Raw genomic sequence first — 12,614 nt, forward strand, 5'->3', positions numbered from 1 at the left:
CTGTGTTTGTGCAACACTGGAAAAGTATCAAGGCAAATGGAAACTGCCTTTGCTTCAACTATTTTGTAAGAAATGATGCAGCAAAGAAAAAGGTCAGTTATCTGCAGTGCTATAGACTCCACACAACTTAATTTTTAAGGTATGTGAAATTTTACCCAATGATAATATGATATGATGTGATGTGATATGATAAGATATATGATGTGAAAAATCAGCTACTTTTCAAAGAACTACTTAACTATGTTATTTCCTGTCTACACTGACTGAGGCTCAGACAGAAGAAATGGAGGATCCATGAGAAGTTTGAGTACTGTTTCTAGCAGTCTAGCACAGCTTGACTAATTGGAGAAAGAAATAAAAAGGTGGTGAGGGAAGAGCCAAATACTTTTTTTTTTTTTTGAGTTGCACATCACTCTCTCCCACTATAGCTATAATTTTAGCTTACAATTAGGTTTTAAAACTTACCTCTAACATACTTTGGCTTTACTCCACTGTAGCCTGCCAAACTATTTTCCAAAACTGGTTTAACTAGAACTTTTTCAAACACTGCTGCCAAGATATTTAAGCTCCAGAATAGGAGGAAAAGGAAGAGTCAGGGTTTATTTCTTTTAAAAAGTAAAATAAAATACTTAAACCTTTATGCTTGATCCAGAAATTCAAATTTATGCATAACCAGAAAGACTGAAATCCCTTCAAAATTAGGGCTTTTGTCATCAAAGCACTTGAATTTACTACAGAAGTAGCCACATGGCACAATTCTCTCTGTAAATATACTTTGAGCCCCAGTTAGTGAAACAAAAACTTTTCAACTGTGCTAAGATAAAAAAACATCTCTGCATTTATTCATACTGTAATACTCAGCTCAGAATCAAGGCCTTAGAGCTTAATCTAAAAAAATAAAATTGATAACATGAGAAAAGTAGAGTTAAGCAGTGAAATGTGCATGTGTTGGCAGGTTCATCTGTCTTCCTACAGATGCACAATAAATATGCTTGACTACCAAAATACCAGGAAGCTCCAGTGTAGCTACTGCTGGTCAAACAAGACCAAACACGAATAAGAGTGGAAACACTCAGTACAGTTCATCTGCCAAACACACATCCAGGTTTCTTTCACTGGTGCTTTTCAGATTATTCAGATTCAACGTTTTCCTTTACACAGCAAATGCAACACTTTCAAGCACTATCTTTACACTTCCCTCTTTTGGGCCAAGCTTCATGGAGGTGGATACAACCTTTCTACATCGAGTCACACGGCAAAGACAAGGGTAAGCAGTAAAATTTGTTCCAGGGGAGATTTCAGTTAGACACAGGAGGAAAATTTTTCACATGAGCATTTAGGCATTGGAATAACTTCACCTGGGAAATGGTGGATTCCCACATGCTGGGTACTTTTAAGATTCAGCTGCATGGGGTGCTAGGCCATCTTGTCTAGACCGTGCTTTTGCCAAGAAAGATTGGACCAGATGATCCTTGATGTCCCTTCCAAACTGGTTTTCTATGATTCTGTGTTTCCACCAGTGGAAGATCCACAGTTAGTCTGGAATAAGAAATTCGCTTCTTCGGGTACTAAATTTTATGAGAACACATGTGCTCACCAGGAACAGTCCAACCAAAAACTTTTTATTTTATTTAAATTTCAGGTTGTCATACGTACCGCAATTTGCATAGAATACTGCCAAGGTAGATAGAGGTGGGTGATAAAATGTGCGGAAAAATCTCTCTTTTTCTGACAATGACCACCAACAAAGAGTGCCATTACCACTAACAAAGAGTGAATCAGTCTCAGAGCTTGGAGATCAAAGTGGGACCAGCTGCTGAACTGTCACCAAAATAAGTTTTGAATTAGAATCAGAAAGAAAGGGAGAGTCATGTACAACAACAGAAACCCCACTGATACCACAGAGCAACTGCCTGACTGCAGCATCTACAGGCAGAGCCAAGTTACCCTTAGTATGTTTACACTGGCATTTTTTGCTCAGATGCATATTTTCAGAGGTATTTTCCCTGTCATCCAGACAATTCACTGTGCCTTGGTTCACTCCATGGAACAATCCTGAGGCATCCTTTCGTATGAAACAGAATTTGGATATGTATTCCACAACAGCAACCAAGTACACTCCACGTGGTCATGGAAATTCAGCCTGTGGCACCAGACAAAAACTAACCTTATAGCCTCCCAACTGTCCCACACATAGCAAAACGTAAGTGGCGTGGTCAGAGAATCCACAGCATCAGAAGTTTTCCTCTGCAGCTTCCTTTCTGTAGAGCTGCACCAGTTGCTGAAGTAGACACTTCAGCACACAGATAATATTGAATGCTCAGGTGCAAAAGCTGCAGGCTGGTCTGCAACCCACCTGAATGCAAAGGTGCTTATCAGACAGTTAAGCTCTGTGCTGCCATTGTTTCATCAGCAGCTATAGCACAGCTGGAACTAAAATCTCAAGCCAGCATTTCCACCAAAATAAGTGGTGCACCCTAACCGGATGCTCGCTCCTGCACTCTTTTCTTGGGCCAACATAAACATTTCTGTGGTGCAAAAAGTGAATTAAACTGGGGAATGGAGACACACTGCGCAGGTACTAGGTCAATTTTGAATCAGATTGGTTTCCTGATACAATTTACTACAGAGCTGCACAAGTTCCTGTAGCAGCATTACTGCAGGGTACATATGGAGAAGGATTAAGTACTGTAGGCAAGATTTAAATATTTCAACTCTTTTTGGTGCAACCTTAACTCCAAGTAAGGACAAGATTATTCTCAAGAAAGGCCACAACAGTCTGAATGGCAAGATTAAAGTCTAAAATGTAACACTACAGCAGTGTTGACAATGAATGACTCATAACAATGTGTAAAGTCTGACTCCATCGCTGGTAGGAACACATGCAAAAGACAGATCCATTTCAAGTAAACTTGGACAATTCAGTTGTTCAGTACACAGCATTACTGGTACATCTTAAGGGAATAGAGATATTTAGAATGTAACAGTTACAAAAGTTACTTTAAGTCTTATTCCATTCTAAGTTCTGTGAAATTAATTGAATACTGACACCACACCCTGATGCGGCATTCACTCATGGGAAGGCCAAATGAATCTCTGACTACAAGTTACTTGACCTGAAATGCAAAAAGCATATTAAGGACACTAGAGAAATAACACAGACATTATTAGTTCTGCTTTATTTATAAGAAAACACAGCCTCAGTTCTATTTCAGCATGCCTTATTTTCAGTGTGCATACTCTTATTTCAGTCGGAATTGTAAGAAAAAGCAGCTAAGAAAGACAAGGACAGCAACTTACAGAGACTGCATTTGTATAGGAGGGGTTTATTTACTTTCTTATTTCAGTCTTCTGTTTCCACAGTTTCTGGAGAAGACCATTATGAAAGCTCATCCCCACCACATGCTGAGATGGTCTTAATACACGAACTTGGAATTAAAGTAGGAAGTATTGCTCATATATCTAAATCCATACAAAGCAGGCTTCTTTTCCCCTTCTTCCCTTATACCCTGTCAGGTATAAATTTCTTACTGGCAACTGTCCACCTGCTTCACAGGGCTTAGTACATACCATTTTAGTACACAGTATATGCCTCAGTATAACAAAAGGGCTGTGGCAGCCATATGGGCAGTATCTTCTTCCCACCACCAAACAAGCCTGAAGACACACACAAACAACCACTCCTCCCAGTGCAGCCTGGGACCATACTCTGAAACATCAGTTTGAACAGTACTGTTTCACATTTTGCAACCTTGGGAGTGGGATTTTAACTCTATGGTTTCTCTCTTCTTGGTCTGAAGCATATCCCACTTCTCCATTTCTTGAAGGCCATTACAACACCAAGTTTCACCTCTTCAGACAAAAAAATACATTTCTTGTAATGTCTCCTACCTCAGAGTCTGTTCTCAGAACCTTATCTTTCTCTTCTGCCCAGTGATTTACTCAATTTATCAGCAATACTGAACCAAGCCAAATACATTTCAGCAGAACTGTATCAGTCACGAAAAATGCTAATGTCAAGGACTGCAGTATTTCTGATGGGGCAATCCAAACTTTCCCTTCCTGGGCCTCCAGAGTAGAAATCCATGGTAAAATATTCAGCCTTATGCAAGTTCTCTCTCTAAGTTTCATATCGAGGGAAACAACTTCTATAGCCTATCCAATTCACAGATTTATTTCTCAGGTTAGTTTTGGGGAGACTTATTTGTTGTGGTTCCTGAAACCCTGCTTTCTAAATTTACTGAGAGAAATGCAGAAGTGCTGCACACTCAAGCCAGCAGCCATGCTAGCTGTTCAGGAGAACATGACAGAAGTAGCATTGTGAATAAAGTTGCTTATACCACCGTTTCAGGTCTTCCTTCAGCCTTTGGATTTGTTTTCAAGGGGGTGTTTACTATCAAAGAAGATTCTACATATAGCACTTGGAAGTGTGTCTCCAACTCCTCCGTCTTTCCCTTTCAACTCAGATGATGTTTTCCAGAGTTTGTACTCTCCTCCAGCGAGGTGATGAAATCCAAAGTCACATATGTCACATGCCCTGCTGTGCAATTCCAGAGTCCTGTTTCCCTCAACAGAGAAGGCATCAAAGGTTCCAGGTTTCTTTCCAGCCACCCCTCCAGGGAACACTATGAGCAACATTCACATCATTCTGTTCTTCTATTTGCAAACAGCTGCAATTAAGCCAACTCACTGGCTGTGTGCTATCAGCAATGCCTGTTATCAAATCCTTAGAAAGCACAGGGAACACTGAAACCCATGCTTCTATTAGCTAGGCTTCAGCCAAGCTAAAATTTCACTGTATTTCACTGTTCTTTGATGAAGATTAAAGGATGACACTTATCAAACTCACCATCCTCTACAGGAGTAATTTGTACCAATCATAACATAACTGTATGGACAAATATGCCTGTGTTCATGAAAAAGCACAAGAAAATAACTTTGGATAATTTTTTTAAAAAATAAATTCTCATAGCTTATAATAGTCTACTAATAAATTCAAATGAGAGTTGAGATAGTGTTGGGGATGGGGAGGGAAGAGGAAAGATATTTGCTGCTTTGGTAACTTCACTGGTTCCTATGAAAATATTCTCTATATTTTCAGACAGAGATAAGAAACAAATCAAATATGCACTACAGGAGCTAGAGTTAGATGTGACAGATTAAAAGTAAGAACTATCCAAAATTCTTCATTCAGAACCATTTCATATACAAGTCATTCACCAAGCCAGTCTAGAAGAGTATCACTAAAAATGCACTTCATAAGTGACATCTTCTTGTTTGAAAAATTAGTTTCTTTACTTCCAGTTGAAAGGAACAAAAATACAGAACTGAACTCTACAGGACTTCCTTTGTTGAAGGAAAAGAATGATTCTAAATTAAATGCCTAAACTTACTTCAAAAGTTTGAGGGATACCACTGTCATGGTCAAAGTTTTTCAACTAATGCTTTCTTCAGTGACAAAGATGGTCTAAAAGGAAGTGAAGACAAAAATCAGAGGGTGTAAGAGAAATTACTTTATGTTTTACAGCTATGTGGAGCATGCTAAATTGTTTCTTCCAATGGCTGTACAATTGAAGCAGCTCACACTAGTCAGTCTGTTCTCTCCTCTGTGTCTGTTCTTTAGCTGCGGCTGCATAGCCGTGTGTGGCCATTCCAGCTGGAATAGGGAACTGATCCTCAATCAAAAGTATCTCAAGAAAAAAGATTAATGTTTCCTAATCCAGTCCCTTGCACAGAACCACAAGCAGCTGTGCAGGCACACAGGGATGGTTATAGGAGCAGGAACAAGAGATAGCAGACTGGAGCACAACATAAGAGCTCCTTATGCTGACACTGCTTCAGTAAGAAATGTACAAATTGTACCTATGAGCCCATCCAGGCCCACAAAACTACTTCTTTCACAGAGCACATCGGATACATTTTAATTAAATTCGATGAAAGAGTGTAAACATTCACTTCACATAATCAGGAAGATGACTTAATTTATTGTGTGAATAAAAATGCAACATAAACAGTATTTAACTGCAAATTCTGCTAATTTTGCATCTGGTTCATTGAACTAAGTGCAACCCATCTGTTACCATATAGGACAGAAAAGCTGTCAAATAGGAAAAAAAACCCTCTTATTTAATACATCTCTAAAATTATTTGCTTAGACAGCTAATGAAGTGGAGTATATAGGCAATTAAACTCCACAGAAGACTTTGCAGAGTACTGTAAAATTGAATGAAGGTTTGTAAATGTTTATAACTGAGACAATTAGAAATACAAAATGGGGTTATTAAGGCTGATGTTGAAACCAATTACTTCAAAATAAGACACATGCATAAAAATAAGACACATGCATTAAAAAATAAATTAAAACAGTCAAATCAATTATTTCTAAGAGATGGACATTGCATGGGAGACTGCAAAACATTCTGGACCAGACACTCAGACACACTCTTCCACTAAGGAATAAATGTTGAGACAATTAGAACAGCTTTCCTTCACTTGGAGAAAGTACATTACAGGGCTGATTTTTCCCTCTCAATTTCTTCTCTCTCCACCATGCAAAACCAACACAATGAGCAACACATTGCTCTAAGACATTCATTCTACCAGAACACCTCACAGCAAATGATAAATTGCTACCACATGGTATTTTTTAGTATCAGGCTCTACCATGGTGATGACAGTTGTATTTTCATGGGAGAAATGGGATTTCTCCAAACAATACATGAACATCTATTTTTTAACTCCTGAAAACTTATAGTAATTGCCTCAAAAATCTAAAGGTGTCTCAGCAATAGCTGCTTGACAAAATCCCCAGAAAAAGATTATACAGTTTCAGAGGCTGGGCATTCAAAAGAGAGCAGGAAAAACTAAACAAATGTGGAGAAATGAACAAAAAGCAAGACTGGTAGGAAAGTCATATATTAGTATCATATTGTAATTGGCAAACCTACAAGAAAAATAAGCTGTAAAATCTGAATGTATGATTTTTGGGAGTATGTGTGTTTGGGTAGGGCAGTAGATCACTGATTAGTCTGCATGATGGTCTTGGCCTAGAGCATTCATGAACTCAAGTTCTGCTGTGACTGTCATGCACTTCAGCAAAATAAAATAGTTATTGTTGCTAATTAGGCAAGCAATTTTTAACTCTGTATTGTTTTTAGATAATAAAAGAGACTTAATAAAGATAGAAACAGAGAACACATCAATTGTGAAATCACAACATTTTCCACATAAAACACACTTCTGAACCTGTCATTCCTGCTGAAGTATGTATTTAAATGCTTTTAGTGTCCAAAATATGCAGTTAAATAATTTTGGGATTGTTCTAACCTATTTATTTTATCATCAGGTGAGCAAGAGTAAAACCAGAGACCACAAAGTAAGATCTTCCTAGTGTTCTGTAAGCAAGCCAGCACTGAATGTTCTACTTACAATACGTTTAATTTTCCTGCAATTTTCCAGAGACCTGATATGGCTCATAACACACATACTATGCAGCACAAGAATTTATGCAGAATGGGACTGAAAACCTAGAACTCTCAGGTGATCTGGATCTACCACAAGTCTTAAACAAACCTCCTCAAACTCTCAGGAGCACACACCATGTGAATCACCACTGCTTCTCCATGCAGCATTTCATCTTCAGCTACAAACTACCACAGGGAACCTCACAGGATTCTTTTTTCTCATGTTACTGGTATAACACAAGTTTGCCACTGCTCCACCTCCACACACTCCAAGAGGTCTTTCAAACACAATTGCCTCTCATTATTTTCCTAGATGTTGTGTTGCACCAACCATGTATTTCCCTGAGCAGAAAACCATAAAGTCATTCTGTACAAACTGATGTAAACATGAAGTATAGGAGTCTTTGCTGCACTGAAAAAAAAGAAGCTGGGAAACAGCAAAAACAGCACTCTGAGAATATGAGGAACAGCAACTCACATTTGAGGCTTCCTTGGGAGATATTTTAATCTTTTTAATAGTAAGTATTCTGGCCAATTTGGATTTGGGGCACTGAATAAAACTAACAGAAATTACAAGATACTTGTCAAAGGATTGCAAGGACAGGTAACCAGGCTACCTTAAAACACTTAAAACCTCAAATCAGGTCTATAATATACAATAGGAAGTCTCCTCCTCTGGACTTCTCCATCTCACAGTGAATACTATAATTGCAAATTTCACAGTGTTTCTAACCAAGCACCATGTACTTCTTGGTAATGCATATATTTTAATTTTTTGATATTAAATCTTTTTACTGATCTAGTTTGAGATAAGTGCAATTTTTCTCTTACTAGTTTGCCAGCATAGCAATTTACCTAGTGCATATTCCTGACTTTTGGAATTTTTTTTTTTTTTAAAAAGCCAAATTCATAGATGTAGAAGGCGCCTTCTACAAACAGGCCTGAAGGAAGCCTCCAGCTCAGGACTTCCCTCTTCACTCAGGATGAGACCTTGTTATATCTGTACAACAGCTCCTCTTTATCAACAAGTGCCCAGGACCCCTCCTTGAGTCTTTGTAAAGAAAGAGGGTGGGCAGAGACTGGCAAACATTGTATAGAGATAAGGCATCAAGATTTTCTAAAAACATATTGCTGGGGAAAAACAACCACAGAACATGTCAATTACTATGTACATATTACTACACATAGCAAACCTGATGTTTCATGATACTTCTTCAGTACTACCCTAAAAAGTTCTCCCTTGTCTTCAAATCCTTGCAAGAACAGAGCAACTAAATTCTGAAACTGATTATACTCAAAGACTTACCACTACTTTAAAGCTAGACTGTCATTACAAGGATCAAAAATACTGCCTACTCATCTAAACTAATGGCTCCAAAAAGCACACTGAAGCACTGTACCTTTGAAAAGAACCACACATGCATGCTAATTTTATATATCCACAAGACTTTCATCTAGTTCACAGTGCTGAAAGTATTTCCTGGCAAGTCACATCCCATCGTTTTCTCTCAACTGCATGATAGTCTGAAAACATCTGAGGGCAAAATAAAATCAGGATCAGACCAAATAATTCATAAACTGTATATTCAGAGGAATTAATTTAGGCCCTCACAAGAGTAATCAGTTATCTGCCCAATATCCAAATGTTTCAATTTCCTTAAATAATATAGAGATGTTTCTCAGTCTAAGGAAGCTGAAAAAAGGACAGTAATAATCCCTTCCTAATTCTGTTTCAATAATTATTTATTCCATAATCACAATGTGCATGGTACTGCGCAAACAAAATAAAATAAGCACAATCGCTTTCCCACATTGTCAAGCAGCTTGCAATACAACTCCAAGCAAAGAATAACTAACCTCCAACAAAGCGGGCAAGGAGTAGAGATCAGCTACAAGAATTCACAGAGATATAGAACAGCTTATCCACATCATTCACTGTTACTACAATAAAGGAAATGAAGATTATATTGCACTCTATCCAACTCCCTCCCCTAAAAAAGTCATCTAAAGCATAACATCCTTTAAAGCAATAATTAATTTATTACATACATTTCTCAAAGAAAAAATATTCTGGAAAGCAAAAAGCACAGGTGGAGTAAATTTGTGTATTAAATACAGATGATGGATGAAAAATCTGGCAAACTCACTTGGTACAGTTTGTCTTTTCCTTCAGTCCAGTCCCAACTGGCAAACGTTCCCTAGTTAAGCTAGCTCCATGCAGAAGATTATTTTGCATTTTGCCAGTTGAAACCTTTCTATGTTTTGGTACCTTGCTACAACAGATAAATTCACAAAAATTCTAGTAACCAATTAATCCAATTCTAGTAATTAATTGGATTAATGCAATCATCCCTTTCTAGTAGTAAACCTGACAACTTAATTTTCAGAAATGAGGTCATTTAGTGAGAACAACAATGCAAGAAAACTCTGAAAACTGATGTTTGCCATCATAAAGAGGCAAAACTAACCTGCTATTAGCAACAGAGGGAACTGCAGCATAACACTGAATCATCAACACTGACTCTGCCTGTTTTGATTACTTACCAGAAACAGCAGATGCTGTGTGCATTCCACTGCATTTCTAATGAGCTGTCACAGGGAATGGAGAGCACCAAAACCCAGCTCTCTCCAGCAACTGCATGGAGGTCTCTTGGGTCACCTTCATTAACTACTGGGTGTGGTAGGAAAAGGTAACTCCAAAAGTGAAAGGGAAGGACCAGAGCCAGTGAACAATCATGATGATAATGTGATGGTTTATGTATGATTGCTTCCTCCTGTGTGGCTGGTGTACTACCACTTGTGAGACACATGCAACCATTCAGACACTAATGGGAGACTATACTCTTCCAAAGTATTGTGGAAGTCATCCTACAGCCTGAATTTTCATGTAAATAAGCTTCAGATCGTGTTTCTAGAAGCCATAACCCAAACTAGAGCAGATAGTTGTCATCAGAGCTCTGGTGTTACTATTCCATACCATTCAAAAGTTCATTGCTGTCTGGGCAAAATTTTGAGAGGCTCCATCTGTCTTAGAGATTCTATAAACTTTACAATATGCGAATGGAGATATATTTTACTTGTGAGGAATTCTGTTATTAAGTTGAACCATAAAATGTTCTGCTCCAGTTTGTTGCTTAATTCTTTGTAACAGATGTTGGGGGTCTGCTTACATCCATTCAGAAATCTCTCATTCCACACAACATGCAATCTGATGCAGGAACTCGTGAAGACAAGGACAACATTCAGTGTATTTCTAAATGATCTTTTCCTTGGAGTATGTCCACTTGCATAAATAAGAATTTTGAGATCAGGCAAGATAATACTGTGATCTTGGATGATTTTCAGCAATGACTAATCTCAGAAGTCCCAGAAGCCACTTTTACTAGTAACCTTTATAACTCTCACTGGAGTTGTAGTGGCAGATCACTTATACAAATGCTTTTCCCAGCAGAAAGGAGGACACATTTGTCTTTTTCTGAAAGTTCAACTGGTTGCTTCCAAAATCCCTGTCAGCTGAGTTACCAATACTAAATTTCTCAGCTACTAAACCACCGGGATGAAGCTCTCCCCAACTGCAGAACGAAAAAAAGGATGAAGAATTGAGAAGCCTGAGGATCAGAATTGGATCATGACACTGAAGGATCAAGGGCCATGTGCTAAATGGCAAAGGTATTGTGAAGATGGACACTTTCAGACACTTGAAAATTTACAGACACAGAAACCTGGCTCCAAGTACTTTTTACTACACTGTACACTTTTTAATAATTTCAGCAACATATAAAATTATTTTTTATATCTTAGTATGGAAAAAGCTAATATGAATGCTTGAAGTTCTGCTTCAAAGCCACAAATATACATTGAAATGGCATTGCTAGCTTTCAGTACCTTTGGCTACACGGCATTAATAGATCCCTAACTAAAATATGCTAAGTACATTAATTTATTAACACAATGCTCTCAGACACATGGTGTGATTTTTCAGGCTGTCCTGTGCAGGCCAGGTATTGGACTTCAATGATCCTTGTGGGTTCCTCCCAACCCAGGATATTCTATGATTCTATGATTATTAAGAAAATTGAAACTAATTTTGATTTAATCTGTGTGTACAAAACTAGAAACAGCTACCTAGTCATTTATCTCAGCAAGTACACTTTTACTGAGATCAGGAATCTTGGTCAGACCATTTATGCATATACATAGTAGCCAACATACTGAGCTTCAGGATCAAAACTTCATTGCATTTAAACTTGACAAAGTGCCAGGTTTCATCCACATCTGAGGAATCAAATTGCATTTTAGTAACATCACTTAGAAGACTACTCCATGCATGGATAATCTTTATCACAACATGTGGCAAAAGAGTAAAAATGCACGTCCTTCATACAAAATATCACTGCACTTTTCATAAAATACCAATATGACTACTTATGCCTTTGTGGGGCTGTTTGATTTCTGTGCCAATTTGTATCAGAACCCAACAGACTGGGGTTTAGAAGAATTGTGTGGTCAGGGGCAGAGTCAAATGAAATCAACTGCAGCCATGGAGATCTGCTTACAGGAACAGGGAAGGCAAGCACCATTTATTTTTCTGTCTGGGCATGTAGTACATCATAGATGTCCATGAAAACAAACTTAGCTTTTGTATAGGCATGATGCCTGTTTTTACTGTCAATGTTTTAATGCCATTAGGTAACACAAACCAGAACTCAAAACAGCATTCCAAGACCCACTGTGTACTGAGTCTGCTCAGTGTCTACAAGAACTTTTATAGAATGTGTTTTGTCTTTCTAGCATAAACAAACTACCATCAGCTTCTTTCAATATATACAAGTTCTATATGCCATGATCCCTTGTCTTACCTCCTCCATCTCTGAAACATCCAGATCCCTCACAAATAGATTTGTTTTGATTTTAACAGGAAGAATATAAAGAAAAAAGTTTGAAAGCTCGTAAAATAATTTTGGGTATAAATATACCTGAAACAGAGGGCAGGCTTGAAGTCCTTTCACACCTTAGGCTAAACTTCAGGAAACTTCCGTTCCTTTCACAGGTAAGTTGCTGGAATGATATGTTAAGCACTAGCATAAAAACCAGCAGAAACTACATGTGCTGTCAGAACTGAAGTGGTGTGAGACCTCCACCCACCCACCC

General features: G+C 38.1%; 1 protein-coding gene across 10 annotated transcripts in view; it reads right to left on the minus strand.

Moving 5' to 3' along the window:
* SLC7A2 (solute carrier family 7 member 2) overlaps window positions 1-12,614 on the minus strand; it is a 53,621-nt gene that overhangs the window by 39,522 nt on the left and 1,485 nt on the right. For 7 of the 10 annotated variants that reach the window (XM_041479701.1, XM_041479698.1, XM_041479696.1 and 4 more), the window contains exon 2: window positions 12,440-12,521. The exons of the other annotated variants lie outside the window; for them this stretch is intronic. The gene's annotated coding sequence lies outside the window, so the exon portion shown is untranslated. The remainder of the gene's footprint in view (window positions 1-12,439; window positions 12,522-12,614) is intronic. 10 annotated transcript variants of the gene reach the window in all.

Source organism: Pyrgilauda ruficollis, unplaced genomic scaffold (assembly GCF_017590135.1).
Source record: "Pyrgilauda ruficollis isolate IOZ18807 unplaced genomic scaffold, ASM1759013v1 scaffold5, whole genome shotgun sequence".
In the NCBI taxonomy this organism is placed as follows: Eukaryota; Metazoa; Chordata; class Aves; order Passeriformes; family Passeridae; genus Pyrgilauda; species Pyrgilauda ruficollis.